Raw genomic sequence first — 19,062 nt, forward strand, 5'->3', positions numbered from 1 at the left:
GTTTCCTTCAGGTTCCGGCGGTGTCTCAGGTGCAGGGGTCCTGCCGCTCCTGGGCCCTCCCCTACGGGAACCCAGAGGCCTTATACAGTTGCCTCTTGGGCCAGGGATGTGGGCAGGGGTGGGCAGTGTTGGTGGTCTCTTCCGCTCTGCAGCCTCAGGAGTGCCCACCTGATCAGGCGGTGAGGTCTCTCTCCCACGGGGTTTGGGAGCAGAGACGTGTTGATGTTTTCTATGGTATCTTCTGCCCCTGAGATTCTCTCTTCTACCTCTTGATTCTGTTCGTGATGCTTGCATCTATGACTCCTGATCTCTTTCCTAGGTTTTCTATCTCCAGGGTTGTCTTCCTTTGTGCTTTTTTTTTATCATTTCTATTTCTATTTTTAAATAGTGGATGGCTTTGTTCAATTCTTTCACCTGTTTGGTTGTGTTTTCCTGTAATGCTTTAAGGGATTTTTGTGTTTCCTCTTTAAGGGCCCTACTTGTTTACTTGTGTTTCTTTAAGGGAGTTATTTATGTCATTCTTAAAGTCCTCCATTATCATCATAAAATATGATTTTATATCTAAATCTTGATTTTCTTATGTGTTTGGATATCCAGTATTTGCTTTGGTGGGAGAGCTGGGCTCTGATGATGCCATGTAGTCTTGGTTTCTGTTGCTTAGGTTCCTGTACTTGCCTTTTGCCATCAGGTTGTCTCTGGTGTTAGTTTGTCTTGCTATCTCTGACAGTGGCTTGACCCTCCTGTAGGCCTGTGTGTCAGCACTCCCATTGACCTGTCTTCCTTCAGCCGGATCTGGGAACAGAGAGCTCTACTCTCAGGTGTGTAGGTGCTCTTCGTGACTGGCTTTCAGCTCTTGGCACAGGCAGAAACCCAAAGGGTCCTACCGCTTGACTGCTCCTAGGTCCCTGTGCCCAGGGGGCACAGATGGCACTAGGTGATTTCTTCTTGGGTCGGGATTGTGGGTAGAGAGTAGTCTCCTCTGAGTTCTCAGGAGTGTCCACACTTCTGAGAGTACAGCTCTCTCCCCCACGGGATTTGGGTGCAGGGAGCTATGTGACCAGTTCAGTTCATTTCCGGGAGCAGGCCAGACCCAGCAGGTTCCTGACACTGACTACTCCTATATTTCTGTACCCAGAGGCACTATGCAGTTTCCTCTTGGTCCAGCGATGTGGGAGAGGTGGGCAGAAGTGGCAGTCTGTCCTGCGGTCTCAGGGTTGTCTCAACTTCTGGGTGTTCAGCTCTCTCCCCCGGGGATTTGGGTGCAGGGAGCTATTGGCTATTTCTAGTTTTCAATCACTATTTTCAACGTGCAAGAAAATTAAGGTAATACAATGAGAGCCAGGTCAGTGTCCCTCTCACTTATAAGGAGGTAAAAGACATATGTATTATAAACTATAAGATACTGTTATAAATGCATGAGAATACTGAACAAATGGAAGCAATCCACTCTCATGGATTGGAAGACTTACTGTCTAGAAGCCATATTACCCTATGTGATCTTTCTATTCATTAAATTTACAAAAAAAAATCACTGCTCAGACTTAATAGAAGCTAGACATGTAGATCAGTGAAATAAACTGAGATTTCTGAATAAAAACTCTTATGACTATGGTCAAATGGCGTTCAATGAGAGGAACAAGTATATTCAATTTCTCCAACAATTCACATGGAGACAGCTTAATGTCCATGCTGAAATGAATAAATTTGAACCTTCCACCTTACATCATATGCAAAAAAAATTAACTTTTGATTAATGACACACATCAAAGCCAAAATCCACAAAACCCTTAGGAGAAAAACTGGAGATAAATCTTCATTACTTAGTAATGGAGACAGGGAGGATCTGCTCTTTCTCAAGATATAGAAAATAGGTTAACTGGGTCATGGGAGGTGGCTTGCTTGGTAAAGTGCCCGGCAGGCAACCAGGAGGGCTGGGATTTAAATCATCAGAACCCAGACAAAAGCCAGGCATGATAGCAGATGTCTATAATCCCAACCCTGGAGGAGATGAGAAGGAGAAAGATGCATCCCAAGAATTCATTGGATGGCCAACTAGCTTAGCAGAATTGATGAGCTCCAAGAGCCCTACTATGTGGCCTCAGACTTGGCTGTGGCAACTCACAGGGATCCTCTCACTACTCACCCTTGCTTGGTTTGGTGTAGTCCCGCCTTCACCAGTGCAGATGGCAAAGCCTCCTCAGATTGGAAGCTAGGGGCAAACAGACTTGGTTGGCTCTAGATGTGGCCACGCCCTGGCTGACTGCCAAGCCTGTGGCTCCTTCCATTAGATGCTGCTTTGATCCAGTCTCTGCAGAGAGAGAGTGCCTGGGATTCTACCCACCTTCAAGATTCAAACATGGCTCCTAGAAGCTCCGCTTGTCCTTCTGTGAAACAACCCCTGAGAGGAGGCTTGGTGGGTTTTTCATACCATCTGAGGAAGTTTGCTGCCTTGAGAAATAACCGCTCTCTCCCCGAAGTTGTCATGCAAAAAAAAAAAAAAAAAACCCACTGATTTTTCTTCAAGATCCATGCTCAGTGTGATGGTTAATATTGGTTGTCAATTTGGTAGGATTTAGAATCCCCGAGAAGACAAACCTAGGGGCACACCTGTGAGGGATTATTTAGATAAGGCAAGCCTCTAGGTTCACATGTGAGAGAGTCCCTAGATTATGATTATAGAGATAGAAAGAGCCAATTTAACAGTAAGCAGTGTAACCCATGAGTGATTAAGAGGAGAAAACTAACAGGGTGGGAGTTTCTCCTGATTGGCTGTGGATGCAATGTGACCAGCTACTTTACGTGTACAATGCTTCAATCTTTAGAGTACGTTCTAACTTTCTCTTAGTTCTCTTTAGCTGGGGCATTTTATCACAGCAATGAAGAAAGTAACAAACACAGTCACCATCCTCTTAGTTTCTAGAATTATGGGACTCAAGTCCAGCAGTTCCGTAAAGACAGAGTGCAAACTGTGACCCCTGCGGAAGCACATCGCACTCCCAAAGAACTACTGGGGACGTCTCATTTATCTTAAGTACAGAGCCAAGGACATATGCGGGAGAGTACACTAAGGACAGAGAGAAATGGGAGAAAGGACATAAAAAGGGAACTAATTACCTAAATATAAGCCATTTAGTTTATACCTAGAAAGAAATACAATGGAAATCACATGGTGTTTGGTTTAATGGTCATTTCTCAGCCATGACCCCAAAAGCACAGACAACAAAAGAAATATCGGATAAGCTGAGCTTCATCAAAACTAAAACATTGATGTCTCAACATCGTCACCCAGTACAGTGAAAAGCAACCCATTGAAGAGGAGGGAACATTTTAACCCGGGTGTCTGCTGTGTGCTGTCCCTTCATAGCACAGATTTCCGAAACTCTCACAACTCTACAACACAATCACACAGTTCCATACAAAAGCAAGCAAAGAAACAAACAGCTGAAAAGCAAGAAAGAAGATAGATAGACAGGGGTTGGGGATTTAGCACAGTGGTAGAGTGCTCGCCTAGCAAGCACAAGGCCCTGAGTTCAGTCCCCAGCTCAAAAAAAAAAAAAAAAAAAGATAGATAGACATGTCTCCTAAGAAGTTGTTAAAATATCTGAAGTACACAAAAAGATGGTCAATGCTATTTATCACCTAGGAACTGAAGCTTCTGAAATAGGGTACTGCCTCACAACCAGGGGAATGGCTACAATTAAGACAAACACACACACACACACACACACACACACACACACACACACCTACAGGCACCTAGGCAAACACACACATGCACACATACACACACACACAAAGAAAGAAAGGGAAGGGAAGGAAAGAAAATGAATAGTGTTGGTGAGATTGTGGAGAAATTGGAACCCCTATGAAGAAATTGCCTGTCTATTTTCCAGCCAAAAGACTTGCTTCACCTTATCCCAGAGCTCCACGCTCCAGTGAAAAGAATGATCATTTACACTCTCCTTCACTGTGATCAAACACCTGGCTCGAACCAACACGAAGGAGGGTCTGGCTCACACGTTCAGAGTATCGTGCATCAAGGCAGGAGATCACAGCATCAGGAACATGAGGCAGCCGGTCACATCCCATCCTCAGTCAGGAAGAGGGCAAATTCCAGTGTTCAGCTCACCTCCTCCTTTCCGATGTCTGAGACCCCAGCCCATGCAACTCTGTAGCCCACAATCTGGGAACTCCCTCACAAATGTGCTTGGAGGTTTCTTTCCTATATCCACTCAAACTGTCAATCAAAATGAACTGTCACAGAGAGGAAGCTACATGCAGCAGACACCTTACCAGATGCCTCTTTCCCCCATTTAATCCTCTCAACTATTAACCATAGGAGGCTCTTTCACCTGCTTTTAGGGATTAAGAGAATTTAAGTGACTGCTTGAGAACACATGATAAAGGGATCTATAAGGAACAGAATATTCCATTCTTCTTCTGTGTCTGAGGGACCTCTTGTCTTTCAAGAACCCATGGATAAAGGTCTCTAACAGGTCTTAGGGGTTGGGAGTGCATAGAATTTGGGATGATAGCCCTTCTGCCCAAATCTCCTCTTGGTGAGTGTCTCATGGTAGGCCAGATAGCTTCTGAGAGCCACTTTTGAATCTTGAATCTAGAATCCCAGGCTCTCCCCTCTGCCAAGAACAGGTCTAGGCAGGATCTAAGGGAGGGAGTTACAGGCATGACAGCTAGGGCTCAGGCTCATTCAGGCACACCCACCTCCACCTACCCTGGCTCCCAGCCCAGGGAGGTTTTGCCATCTCCACTGGTGGAGGCAGACTCACTAAACCAAGCAAGGGTGAGTGGTAGGAGGGCGCCTGTGAGCTGCCACAGCCAAGTCTGAGGACACACAGTGGGGTGTGTAAACATGGATTCTTTTTCTCCCCTCTAGCCCTCAGGCTGATTCTACCACATAGAGAGCATAACACACACGTGTGAACATTCCCATATACCACACATACCATAACTATATTACATTAATCCCACATATCACATATCGCACACCCACATATCATACATACACCATACAACGCAGTGCACACACCACATACACGTATATACATACTACAGTGCACCATATACACCATAAATACATATACCACACAACCCAATTCTCTCTCTCTCTCTCTCTCTCTCTCTCTCTCTCTCTCTCACACACACACACACACACACACACCGCCACCGTCGCTGCCCATGCCACCCCCAAATCTCCATTAAGAGCACATACGGTCACACTTGCATTCATATATGTAACAAACTAGCTCTTACCTGTGTTCTCATGAGTGGCAGCTATCTTGGGCTTGGCTCCATGACTATACATAAAAATCAACAGAAACGATCATGGGTAAAATTAGATCTAAGTGGGACCTATCGGGATGTGATGATACCTGGTAAGTAACTCTCAGTTTGCACACACTGTGGTGGTTAAACATCTACTTGATTGGATCTTGAATCAAGGTGAGTGACTGAGCACATGGGTGAGAGATTTTCTTGTCCTTGGAAGACTTGCCCTAACTGATGGTGCCATCTTCCAGTGGCAGGCCAGATTTAAAGAACTGGAAGAAGGAAGCTCTTGGTTTTGCCTGTTGCCTTCCCTCTTGCTGGCAAGTTGATCTAGCCTGTTGATGCTACTCCTGCTGACACAGGATTCCTTTGCTAAGAGCAGAGCCTAGCTATTCCAGTTTACTTTTTTGCTATTGTCATTAAAACACTGATCAAAACCAACATAGGGAGGAAAGGGTTTATCTTAGTTAGGGTTTTACTGCTGTGAACAGACACCATGACCAAGACAACTCTTTTCTTTTTTTTCTTTTTTCTTTCCTTTTTTTTTTTTTTGCCACAAGGTGTGTTTTATTTTCATCAATCATACAAATATTTTTCTATAATATCCCAGGGCAAACTGGTGAAATTTGGCAGTCCCATTAGTGGGTGGGATCCGCACCAAGGGTCGAGGGCGTGGAGTGCCCCGGTTCACTGTGCAGCTTGTGTCTCGCATCCATCTTGCAGGTGGCTCTTCCTCCACATCATGAAAGGGTCTTGGAGATGAAGGGGTGGGGTAGGGAAATCTTTCTAGACTTTTAGGAGTTCACTCCTCTTTTCCTGTTCAATGGTCTCGTTGGTTGGCAGGGTGTTTTTCTCCTGCATCTTGATTTTCTTCAGCTTGGCCTTATTGAAGCTGGCGATTTCCCCCACGTCCGGCCTGTCTGCCATTTTCTTACAACTCTGTGGATTCTCGTTCCCAGCTTGTTGAAGCAAGAGACCAACCAAAGCAACTGCTATGGAGGACCACATTTAATTGGGGCTGGTTCAGAGATTCAGTCCACTATCATCAAGATGGGAGCATGGCGGCATCCAGGCAGGCATGGTGCTGGAGGAGCTGAGAGTTCTACATCTTGTTCCAAAGGCAAACAGGAGAGAACTGTCTTCCAGGCAGCTAGGAGGAAGGTCTCAAAGCCTACCCTAAGTGACACAACAACAAGGTCACACCGCCCAATAGTGCAACTCCCGGGTCAAACTATCACATTCCTCTCCCTACCCCCATAGGGTTGTTCAAACACATGAGTCTATGGGATTCATACCTAGCCATAGCATCACGCAAAATACATTTAGTCCAACTTCAAAACTCCTCATAGTCTATAACAGTCTCAACGATTGTTAAAAGTTCAAAGCTCAAAGTTTCCATGTCTGACATCCAGTTCCTTTCAGCTTTGTTGACTGAAGCGAGAGTCCTTGTTTTGACCACATGGCTGACGCTGCTCAGTTCTGCTGCTCGACGGGGCTGGAACATGGCCTTCTTGTTCTATTATATCCTTCACTTGCCTGAGCTTGGTTGTCTTAGAACTTTCTCTGTAGACTGACCTTGAACTCAGAGATCTACACATCTCTGTCTCTAGAGTTCTGGGATTAAAGGGGTGACCTACCACACCCGGGTTTAAGCTTTTCGTCACCTAGGACTTGCTCTGTCTCAGGGTGTCCTTGAACTCAGAGATCTGCTTGCCTTTGTCTCCTGGGACTAAAGGTGTGTACCATCATGGACATTACTCCTCAAGATCCAGATCAGAAACCTGTGTCTTCCAGCCTCAAGATCTGGATCACAACTGTGCCCTCCACTTCTAGATTGTAGCTCATTCCAGATTAAAGGTCTAAATGAACACAATAACCAGGCAATAATGCCTAACATGCTATAAGTATTCCTTGTTCAAATGCAAACTCAGATACAATCAGCTTAACTGGGTGGAATCTTACCCCAAGGTCACCACTCTCTCAACTCATTTAATATCCTTGAACATGGAACTCAGCTTCATTCTACTTCTTGGTGACCATTTAGTTTTTGAACCATACATTTTGTAATTTTCCTTGCTACGCTTGATCAAACTGTTCACGAGGCTAAACCAGAGAACAAAGTCTCTGCTGGGCCTTTTGAGACTTCCTTTGTCAATTCAGTGAATATAAATCTCTTTACCTTAGCCTCAGGCAGACTCTTCAGATAAGGGTAAAAAACAGCCACCTCATTCTTCAAAATAACGCAAAGGCGGTCTCTAGGCCACATACTGAAATTCTTCTTCACTGAAACCTCTTGGGTCAGGTTGGCAGAGTTCAAAAAACCCACAGCACCAATGTCTCCCATATTCCTAATGGGATGGCCCATTAAGCCCCATTTAAAGCATTCCACTGCCTTCCAAAGTCCCCAAATCCACAATCCTCCAAACAAAAGCATCCTCAGGCCTATCACAGCAACACCTCAGACCATGATATCAACGCCTGTCTTAGGGTTTTGCAGGGTTGCTATGAACAGACACCGTGACCAAGGCAACTATTATAAGGACAACATTTAACTGGGGCTGGCTTACAGGTTCTATGTTCAGTCCATCATCATCAAGGCAGGACCTTGGCAGTGTCCAGGCAGACATGGTGCAGGAGGAGCTGAGAGTTCCACATCTTCATCTGAAGGCCACTAGGAGAAGACTAACTTCTGGGCAGTTAGGAAAAGGTTCTTAAAGCCCACATCCACAGTTACACACTTCCTTCAACAAGGCCACACCCACTCTATCAAGGCCACACCCACGCTATCAAGGCCACACCCATTCTAACAAGGCCACGCCCACTCTAACAAGGCCACGCCCACTCTAACAAGGCCACGCCCACTCTAACAAGGCCACACCCACTCTAACAAGGCCACAGCCACTCTATTAGGAGTAATAATGCCGCTCCCTGGGCCAACCATATTCAAATCACCAGTGTTCATTTGGCTTGTGGATTATGGTCCTTCCTTTATGGAGATGAAGGCAGGGACTAAAGCAGGGATCCTGGAGGAGAGCTGCTTACTGGCTTGCTCTCTGTCATTCAACAGCCTCAATCATTCAACAGTCAAGAAAATGCCTCACTGCTCTCCCTATAGGCCAAGCAGGTGGAGGCAATTTCTCAATTGAAGGCCCCTCTTCACATATGGCCTCCAGTTTTGACTGAAGACCAGTGGCTTCCCAAGATTCTTCTATGCCTTTAGTGCCGTACTGGGACTAGAGGTATTCTGCCTTATGGTTTGAGCAACTTCTGGGTTCTTAGCCTCTCCTGTATGAGACAGACATTGTTGAACTACCCAGACCACATCCTGTAAGCCAATCTAATCAGTCCCTTTCTATATTGTTTTCAGTTTTGTGCCTCTAAAGAACTCCAATACAAACACCCCGTGTCTGAGGGGACTGGTGGGCTAGGCTGGGGCCTAGAAAGGGAAGGGGAGGAGACTGAGAGCCAGGAAAGGGTGAGCTGCTACAGACTGGTTAGCATGTGAAATGTTCCCACAAGCTCATGTGGTTCTCCAGCTGGGGATGCTGTATGAAAGGGTTGTGGAGCCATGCAGGGCAGGTATGAGACCTCACTGGAGGAACAGGGTCATTGGGATCAGGACTTCTGGTTCTATGGTCCCCGTCCATTTCCTGTTCACTCTGCTTCCTGACTGTGGAAGCAATATGAGCAGTCGGCTTCCTGCTCCAGGCCTTCCTCCCCTGTCATAGACTGAACCTGTGAATGTCTGAGCCAGGGTCAGCCTGTTCTCCCTTAAACAGCTTTAGTCAGGGCATTTCATCTCAGCAAAAGGAAAATTGACCAATAGAGGAGCGGAGTCCCTGGGGAGGAGTGTGGGCCTCCCTGTTGCACAGATACCCAAACTTCATATGGTGCATCTCTGTCTCTGTACTCAGGGTCAGGAGCATCCTTTGTCAGAGACGTAGATACATTTGTGTCTTTGTACAATGGAGTTATTTCATTACAAAAAGACATTACAAATAACATCATTTCATTAGCTGCAAATTGCCAAGGAGTTGCAATTTCTCTTGATAGGTGGCCAAGGCAAACCCAGGTCCTTCCCTCTAATCTTAATTGCTAATATTAACTCTTAGATCACACATTACGCATCACATAACCATTATATTTCCATGTAGCCATTTTAGAATGGCTACCAAAACATTAAAGAGGCCTCAGTAGGGTCTGCGTTTTAAAAAGCCCTATTGGAGGCAGAAGGCATACACACAGAGAGCTAAGCTAAAGAGTAAGTTGAGCCTTAGGGTTTAATCCAACAACAATGGGAGCATGGAGGACCCCGTCCAGACAGATGGACAGTGGATAGCCAGACAGCCATTCAAACAGGCTATGCCTCAGGAATCAAGTTGGGACCATCAGGAGTTTTCTGCCTATCCGGTCCCTTGATGCACACTCAGAAAGTCAGATGACAGATTGGAAGGGGACAGCACCTTTGCAGTGTGGGACATCATTACTGCAGTGTGGGAGGTCACCACTTCAGTGTGGGACATCACCCCTGCAGTGTGGGACATCACCTTTGCAGTGTGGGACATCACCACTTCAGAGTAGGACATCACCTTTGCAGTGTGGGACGTCACCACTGCAGTATTGGGCATCATCACTGCAGTCACCTTTGCTGTGTTAGGAGTCCAGGTGAGGGTGCTGTCCACTTTCTCAGCCTGCTATGTCCAGTAAGTTCTCAGGCCTGGTTTCACTGAGAGGCCTTGAATATGCCCATGTGCTTACCTAGCTAGCATAGCTAGTTCGCTTTCTGTTGCTGTCATAAACATCATGACCAAAAACATCTTAGTGGGAAAAATGTTTATTTCATCTCACAGCTTAGAGCCTATCATCAAGGGAATTCCAAGAAGGAACTCAAGTCAGGAGCCTGGAAGCGAGAGCTGAAGCAGAGACCATGAGGGACCATGAGGTATGGGCTTGCCCCCTATGCCTGCTATTTTATAGCACCCAGAATGACCTGCATAGGAGTAGCACTGCCCACAGTGGGCTGAACACTCACACATCAGTCATTAATCCAGAAAACATCCCACAGACATGCCCATGGATCAGTCTGGTGGAGATGATTTCTCAACTTAGATGCTTTTTACCCAGGGGACTCTGCTTTCTGTCAAGTTGACAAAAAAACCAGTAGCACAAATTCTAATCTATTGTGGTAAGTTTATAGGGAACCTCTCTTTTGACTTTTAGGAATGAGTCATTGATCCACTTGTGCTTAGTGGGTGGACAGGTGGCATTACGTACATGTCCATGAAGATGTAAACACTCCGTCTTCATGTTTATACCCAAAATGCAGCCAAATGTTGTCGTAAAATAGAGCTGCCCAAGGGTTGGGGATTTAGCTCAGTGGTAGAGCGCTTGCCTAGCAAGTGCAAGGCCCTGGGTTCAGTCCCGAGCTCTGAAAAAAAAAAAAAAAAAGAGCTGCCCAGAGCTGGCTCAGCCTGAAAACTGCTGTCTTATGTAATATGGAGTGATCTCATGTTAGGCAAGTTCTCTACCAATGAGCTACACCGTTGTCTTAGTCACTGTTTTATTGCTATGGAGAGACACAATGACCAAGGCAACTATTATAAGAGAAAACATATAACTGGGGGCTGGCCTAGTTTGAGGTTTACTCTATTATCATAATGGTAGGAGAGAGAGAGAGAGAGAGAGAGAGAGAGAGAGAGAGAGAGAGAGAGAGAGAGATAAACCTGGCATGGGCTTTTGAAACCTCAAAGCCCATCCCCAGTGACACACTTTATCTGACAAGTCCACACCTCCTAATCCTTCTAATCCTTTCGAATAGTTCTACTCCCTGGTGACTAAGCATTCAAATACAAGAGCCTACAAGGGCCATCTCACTCAAACAACCACAGTGATCATGATTAAACTAAACTTGAAGGGGTTATGAATTGTATGTCAAGAAAACCAATAAGACTTCATGTATGTGAATACCCAGTGCTTGGCAATTCGTATAGGTATTTTCATGATCTGATCTAATCCACTACTCTGCCATTCCAGGACATACACACTCTGGCCCCACCTCTTGTGGCTGGAGAGGAGAGACTTTCCAAAGTGACATTAAGATTGGCATATGAGGGCTGGAGAGATGGTTCAGCAATTAAGGGCACTGGCTGTTCTTCCGGATGGACCAGGGTTCCATCCCCAACATCTATGTGGCAGTTCACAACTGTCTGTAACTCCATCTCATGTAGACATACATATAGGCAGAACACAAGTTTGTGTGAAATAAAAATATGTCATAAAAAAATCTTTGTTGAAAGAAATCAGTTGGCAGAGAAAACCCTGGAACCCTTCTCCACGTGAGCTCCATCTAATGGGCAATGCATGTGCTAGAAGAACCTGTGGTACTGTGGTAGAAGCAGTCGCTGTGTAAATGTTCTCTATAAAGAGTCGTAAGCCTGGTGGCTCAGGAATTTCCCCCTCAGCTTGTGATCCCACTCTCACTGTCTTCTTGTGTCCTAGGGAAATGGGAACTGGAAGAGGAAGTACCATGCACTGCCGCTAAGAGACTGAGTAGAGACCCTGGTGGTTCTTTCCACCTCTGCTCTGTCTCTCTCTGGAGACACCCTTACACATACACACACCCAGAGGCTTGTCTCCCAGGTGATTCTAAATCCTGTCAAGTTGATGTCAAGACTGGGAATCTCGGGGTCCAGGTCATCAAGCTGAAAGGAAGCTGTTTACATGATCTTACAAGAGATGGCCAATTAAGAGAGAACAGCCAAAACGTCCAAAGAGTGATGGTATGCTAGGAAGTTTCCTAGGAAGTTTCCCGCTAGCCTCAGCCCTTATGCACACACCAAAAGAAAACCTGCAGGAACCTGGTGATAGCTAGTCAGTAATTTTCCTATTTTTCTGTGTTCCTGTTGTTGCATGAGCCTCTGGTGTCCCACATTCTAGATCTCCAGCCATTTTTATAGTTTATTTTAAGATGGTATCATGGCAGGCTTCCCAGGCAGGTCTTGAACATTTAATCATCTTATCCCAACCTCGAGAGTAGCTGGAATGCAGACCCCACCAGGCTGACTCGAAATTATTTTCTGTGCTTTGAGTAGCAATCCCAGGATGTGTAAGCAGGAGTCTCTAAAGGACTCCTCAGGCTGCACTGTCTATACCATGGCATCTCTAGATACCAGGGACACTGTGGCCTTATCAACCCTGAGCTTCACGAGTCCCAGACCAAGAAGTGATACACATTTCTTGTACTATTGTGGGATTCAGGTTAGAACAGGTTAGCATGAGAGTCTGAGAGCTGACAAGCACAGAGCTATACAACCTTGGCATTTCCTGACACCTACCATGGGGCCATGCCCACCACTGCTCTCCAGCATGGCTGACTTCCATCACCCGGTGAGTCAGGGTAGAGGTGCTTAGAACGAGCCTTGTAGCCAAGGCTGCTCTAACCACATAGTTGAACCAAGTGGGCAAGATCCTGCTGTTGCAGGTTGCTGTCTTGAAAGGGCCAGTTATCCATTAGTCACAATGAAACCTCATTAAAGCCAGACAGGGTAGCCGAGTGTCTTTTTCCCCCCTCCGCTGACTGACAATGCTGTATGCATCCATAGAAGAGAGCACACGGCTCAAAAAAGGGTGATGTCTCCCAGAAGAGGAAGAACTGAGAAGGGGCTCTGGCTGTCCCTAACCCAGAGAGAGACAGGGAGAGAAAGAGAGACATAGAGAGAGAGAGAGACAGAGAGACAGGGACGAAGATAGAAATAGAATCAAAGACATATTTTAAAAAGAATCTGCCAGTGTGAAACTGGCTAGTTAATGCAGTTGATGATGTCACTGGTCCCCTCACAGATACAATCTCAACAGGGAAACCCGCATTGTTCACTGAGTTTGGGGAAGGTTGGAGCAGGGAATTCAGTATCTAGGATTATAACTAGGGATATGTTGGGACGAGAAGAGGAGGTGGAAGGGATGGGATGGGGCACGAAAAGAAAGGGAGGCTGTTGGATTGAGGTGGCCTGGAACCCTTGTGTCCTGAAACCCATGGACTATAGCAGCTCCCCACAGGGTAAGAACTATTGTATTGGGCCAGCTAGTAACACCTTAGTAGGAACTGGTTGGTAGCCAGCTTGGAGCAGGCGTTGGTAGATTGATGGTATAGGCCTTCCTACCCAGAGAATAGTTGAGCTCTGGTGTCAAAGAGCAAGAGGATATTCCCATTTAGGCTACCATGGTCTGAGCTGGCTGTGCAGTCTGCCTGTGTAGGGGCTGAAAACCTCTCCTGCTAGGGTAGGGTCCTATTGCTGTCACCTCCCTTCTGGATGATATCTGTGGATCGAGCCCTGCAGGATTCTCCTTAGTTCTGTCATGAGTTCACTGAGCTAGTGTTAATGTCTCTGCCTGGTAACTCTCAGTGTCTCTAGGTCTCCCTCTTCTCTATCTCTGGCACCAAGTATGGCCATTAGGGGGACATGCTAGCTGTGCTTCGAGTCTTGGCTCTGTCTTATACTGACTGTCTGGACTTCGATCAAACAGTATTCCTTGGCGCCAAGTATTACAATACGATTCCTGGGAAGAATGGCCAAGTTGGGGCCTCAGGACAGTGAAGCCCAGAAGTTCAATTTTTCATCGACTCACATTTGTTCCATGACCCAGCCTGGGGGGTGGGAGGGGGCATGTTCTGAGGCACTGGCCACAGAAGAGAAGTCCACTGCCAGGCTGGTCTTTTTCCAAGGCCACGAGGGCTTAAGGTTGAACACAAACATTGGCTGGGTCTTTCTGTTCTCTTGAGCTCTACAAGGTTGACTTTCAAAGGCTGGGGGTTGGGACCAAGGAACTCCAGACATTTTCTCTCTAGCTGTTCAGTCTCAGTTGACTGATTAAGTTTAACCTACAAAGACCCACCCACAAGTCCAGTAGATTCAGGACACAGCTGGATCCTTCCTTTGTACAGGTCAAGTCCTGACCCTGCCATTCATAGGCTGAAGAGAGAGGGACCTCTGAGTCTCTTTTTTTCATCTATAATAATGGACCACCAACTGATTTATGCTCCCAATTTGTGCTTGGTTTACAGCAGGGAATACTCACCTGGGTCCTGGAAAAATATCTATCAGATGGTCACCGGGCTGGCAGTGTTTGCATGTCCTGTATCTGCACACCCTGCAGCCAGCATGTCGGGACAGCCATACACGGACCTGCACAAGGCCAAGATATCCGAGGCAGCCACAGGGTACCCACTGGGATCATTTCTTCATTGCAAAACAAGAAGAGATTCTTGAAGATGCTCACGTGTCTGCTCCATCATTTCCTACTTTGAAAACAGCTAGTTCTCTGTGGGAAAACACTGGTTCCCAGGAGTACAAATGCACACAGAGCAGCAACTCCTAGCTATTCTCTTGCTTTCCTGATGCCAGCGGCAACTGATTTGTGACCAGGTTCCATTCAGCTCTTTCTTCTATATAAGCGCTGCTATCTTCTGTGTGAGCAGAGGTGAATCACGGGCAAATGTGACACACACACACACACATACACACACACACACACACACACACACACACACACACACACACACCCTCAATGCCCTTTTGTAAAGGCTCCTCACATAGGCACACGGTCTCCATGGCGAACAGTCACACATGCCCTGAATTGTGAGCACAATTTGCCCATGAATGCCTTGTTGCTAAGAGCAGTCTTGGCCTGGCTCCCAGGCACAGGGGCCCAGCGTTCATCTTGCTGGCCACTTGGGCTTTGGGGAATGTTCAAAAATAGGGTGGTTGGGGGATCACATAATGTTGGGAGGTATAGTGAACACAGAAGCAGACATGGTGGGGAGCATCTTGTAGGGGGTTTGTATCCCATCTCTGCCAAAGTCCCCCTTCCCGGACAGGGCCTGCTGTTTGCAGGGAAGTAAATACTCAGCCTCTGTATTACCTTACATTGGAGGCAGGGCTGGAGATCCCCATTCCACAAAGGTTGACTCCGCACATCATGATCCAGCCTAATCTGAGTTTAACTGTGTGACATCATGGAGATTTTTACAGCTTCCTCAGACTTGCTACAACCCCCTCTGTCCCTCCCTTTCAGATAGCAGGCCTAATGTTAGGGCTAACATGCACAGACACCCCCTTCACAGGAAGACCCTATTCATGCTTTCAAGCCATCAGAATGTCTTTGTCTTCCTCTGGACCCAACCCTGAAGCATGGGCACATGCATGTGGCCCGGTATAGGCAGAAGGCTGAGCGCCTAACACTTGTTCATGGTCAGGTCTTCACCCGCCCACACTGGAACAGAATACTCAGCCTGGGAATGCTATCGCCATGGTGTGACGGAGGCTCTGGAGACCACACCCCATGTCTGTTCACTCTTCCGTTTGACACTGCTGTCCTCTTGGCCCTTGAGGAGAAGGGCTGCTGTGTTGCCGCTGGCTCGCCGTGCTCCATTAGCTCCATTAGACAGATGCAGCAAGGCCTTCTCCACATTGAACTGGGCATGTCTCCTCAGGTTCCGAACCCCCACCCCCACCCGCACCCTTCCGTCAAGTTCCTATTCAGAGCGTGCAGTCTCCTATTCTAGGCCTCCTAAATATTCGTTGCCTAGCAAGTTTACAAAGTGGGCATCTCCGCCATGTTTCGCGGCCCCTTTCATTCCTTCCTCTACTGTCTCTCTCCTGGGACAACCTCCCCCCAACCCCATCTACTGCACACAAAAGCCCATTCTGTCCTCTCTCTCTGAGACCAGTGTCACCCTGGAGACTGGCGCCTTCCGGCTTGGGCGGTCTCCTTTGCATCAGTCCAGCCCCCCTGACTCCCAGGCTGCCTGGAGCCCGGCCCAGTGACCCCAACCTCCGCCCCCCGCCCCCGCCCCTCCCACTCTGCCTTCCCGCCTGTGAACTGAAGTCTGATGTGCTGTTTTCTTCTGCTGCCCCTACCAGCACAAGCATGGCTCTGTTGCATCTGCTACCCATGATTTATACCAGCATCTCTCTCCAGTCCCTCAAGTCTCTCCCGGAACCAGACCCCACGAATCTCTAACACCTGCTTCAAGCTTAGCATTTCTCAAGCCCTGGGTCACACAGCCTTCCGGGTGCTTGGTAGCAGATAAGCACATCGATCTTCCTACAATATCATGACACCCTGATGTGGTAACAAAGGATGTTTGTTGCACAGGAACTCAGGTGGCACGATGCGCTTGGCACCTGCAGTGATTGTGTCTATGGGGGAAATGACGTAGGTTCCTACTTAAGCACTCAGAGCTTGCTGGTCTACCATGGAGTCAGTATGGGAAAGAGTCATAGATTCTGCTCTCTGACATATGAGCTTTCTTGGAAGAAGAACACATCAATATCCTTAACACGGCAGTTTGAGGGCTGTGGTGATTCCTAAGGTTGGTAAAAATGCTTGTCAGGTATCCCAGCTTTTATCACAGTTTATCATTCTGATAAAGCACTGAATAAACCCAACTTGAGGAGAAGAGGGTCTAGCTGAGATTTAGAGGTATCATCAAGTCAGGGCAGGTACTCAATCAGGGTCAGGAAGCTGGAGGCCAGAACTGATGCAGATACCACAGACAAACGCTGCTTACTGACTTGCTGGGTTTGCTTTGTTATAGAACCCAGGACTACCTGTCTAGAGGAGCACTGCCCAGAGTGATCTGGGCCTTCTTGCACAAATCGTTAATCAAGAAAGTGCTCCATAGATATGCACCCAGGTCAATCTGGTAGATACAATTTTTTTCAATCGAGGTTTCCACTGCCTAGATGACTCCAAGTTGCCTCAAATTAACTGACCCCTAGTCAACCTGACATATACACAATCACGATTAAACCACAACCTTTTCTTTCTTGTTTATCCCCCAAGAGCTCATATTAAGATCACAATAGAAAGCACAACATGGTTTTAAAAGTCCCATTGTTTTTGAAATATTCAAGTCCTCAAAAGTCTTTTTAAGATAGTCAAAGTCTTTTTTTTCCAAGCCACTAATTTTATTGTTTTTAAAAGGAAGAATTTCAGCTTCTTTTCTCTCTTCTTTTCTTTTTTATTTCCAAAGTCTTTTAACTCAGAGTTCCTGTGAAATAAAACCTCCAGGGCATAAGAACAACCACACTTAAGTAAAACCAAAGCCCAAAAGAGTAGCTCCAAACCTTGTAGCTGAGATCTTGATCTCCCTCATGATCTGCAAGGCCCCAAAGAGCTTGGGCAGTAACACCACTCCAACTCTGCCATCTGCAACACACGAGGTTTGTCTTGTAGGCTCAAGCTAGCTCCATTCCACACCCACCATTATCCTTGGGGGTGACGCCATTGTCCTGGCACTCCAGTACCCTAGATCTCTTCTCCAACTGAAGCCACACCATCCCCAATGGCTTTTCCTGGCTTCTCCCAGTACCAAGTTCCCCACGACACTTCTACATCACTAAAGCCAGTACCATGTGGGAGATTCTTACACAGTGCCAGGACCAGCTTCCAGCCTGAGATGCAGTCTTGACCCGCTCTAGACTACACCTTCTGTGTGCTGAACCCGAGGAAATACTTCCCAGAATATCTTGGTTTAATGATGCTGACTTCTTATTAATCACAAACTGATTTCTCAGCCCCAGGTAACCAGCATCTATAGTCCCAGTTAGGCAAAGGTGTCATTTCCACGGGTGTTTGTTCTGCTTTTGTTTTTTTCCAGACAGGGTTTCTCTGTGTAACCGTGGCTGTCCTGAAAGTCGCTGTGTGGGCTGGACTTCCCTCAAACCCACAGAGATCCATCTGCGTCTGCTTCCCAAGTGCTGGGATTAAAGGTGAGCTACCCGCCTACCCCCACCCCCTGGGCTTCAACAGATTCTTAACCCAAAATATCATATAAACATTCTCCATAGGATTTTTGCTTTGGCCCTTTCCTCAGCTGCCGCGTTCTTCCGAGGAAGTTAAGGCCCGGTTGGGTTGAGGCCCTCACTTCATTCGGGGACTAGCACCACCAACAGGCCACAACACAGCGTCCATCCCAGAGCTTGCCTGCATCTACTCTGCCCTCTTCCTGCAACGAGGTGACAGGTCATGGAGGATAAGATCAATGCCCTCATTAAAGCAGCTGGTGTCAATGGTGAAGCTTTCTGGCCTGGTTTGTTTGCAAAGGCTCTGACCAGTGTCAACATTGGGAGCCTCATCGGCAGTGTAGGGGCTGGTGGTCCTGCTCCATTCCCCGCTGCTGCCCCAACTGGGCAGAAGAAAGTAGAAGCAAAAAAGGAAGAATCCGAGGAGTCGGAAGACGACGTGGGCATCGGTCTTTTTGACTAAACTGCTCTTGTTAACATGTCCAATAAAGAGCTGAATCTGTTTAAAAAAAAAAAAAGAATGTTTGCTTTGGGTCCCCTTGGAAACTGTATAACCCAGACTTCCTTCACCCGTCCCTCTCTGCATCTTCCAAGAGCACAGGATAGCTCAGTGAGTGCTGTACACTCAATGGCTTTTTCTAGCCCAAAGTTCTAAACCCCTTTCACAATCCTAATAAACAATGTGGTCAGGTCCATCGCAGCGGTAGCCCCGTGTCTGGTGCTAATTTCTATTTGAGTTTGATAAGCGCCATGGGCAAGGGCAACTTGGAAGAAGGGAGCTTGTCTCAGCTTGCAGGTCACCGTTCATCACTGAAGGGAGTCGGGGCAGGAAACCAGAGGCAGGAACTGCAGCAGAGGCCATGAGGAATGATTCACGCTCTCTATGGCTTTCTCATATAACCCAACGCCATCCACCCACAGCTGCCATCCCCCATGGCGGACTGGGACCTCCCAGGCAGATGAGTAATTA

General features: G+C 47.0%; 2 pseudogenes; one reads left to right on the top strand and one right to left on the bottom strand.

Moving 5' to 3' along the window:
• Window positions 1-5,973: 5,973 nt before the first annotated feature.
• Window positions 5,974-6,367, bottom strand: LOC120094661 (thymosin beta-10-like; annotated as a pseudogene).
• Window positions 6,368-14,444: 8,077 nt separating this feature from the next.
• Rplp1-ps1 (ribosomal protein lateral stalk subunit P1, pseudogene 1) lies at window positions 14,445-18,560 on the top strand (annotated as a pseudogene).
• Window positions 18,561-19,062: the final 502 nt, after the last annotated feature.

Source organism: Rattus norvegicus, chromosome 9, assembly GCF_021556685.1.
Source record: "Rattus norvegicus strain SHRSP/BbbUtx chromosome 9, alternate assembly SHRSP_T2T, whole genome shotgun sequence".
In the NCBI taxonomy this organism is placed as follows: Eukaryota; Metazoa; Chordata; class Mammalia; order Rodentia; family Muridae; genus Rattus; species Rattus norvegicus.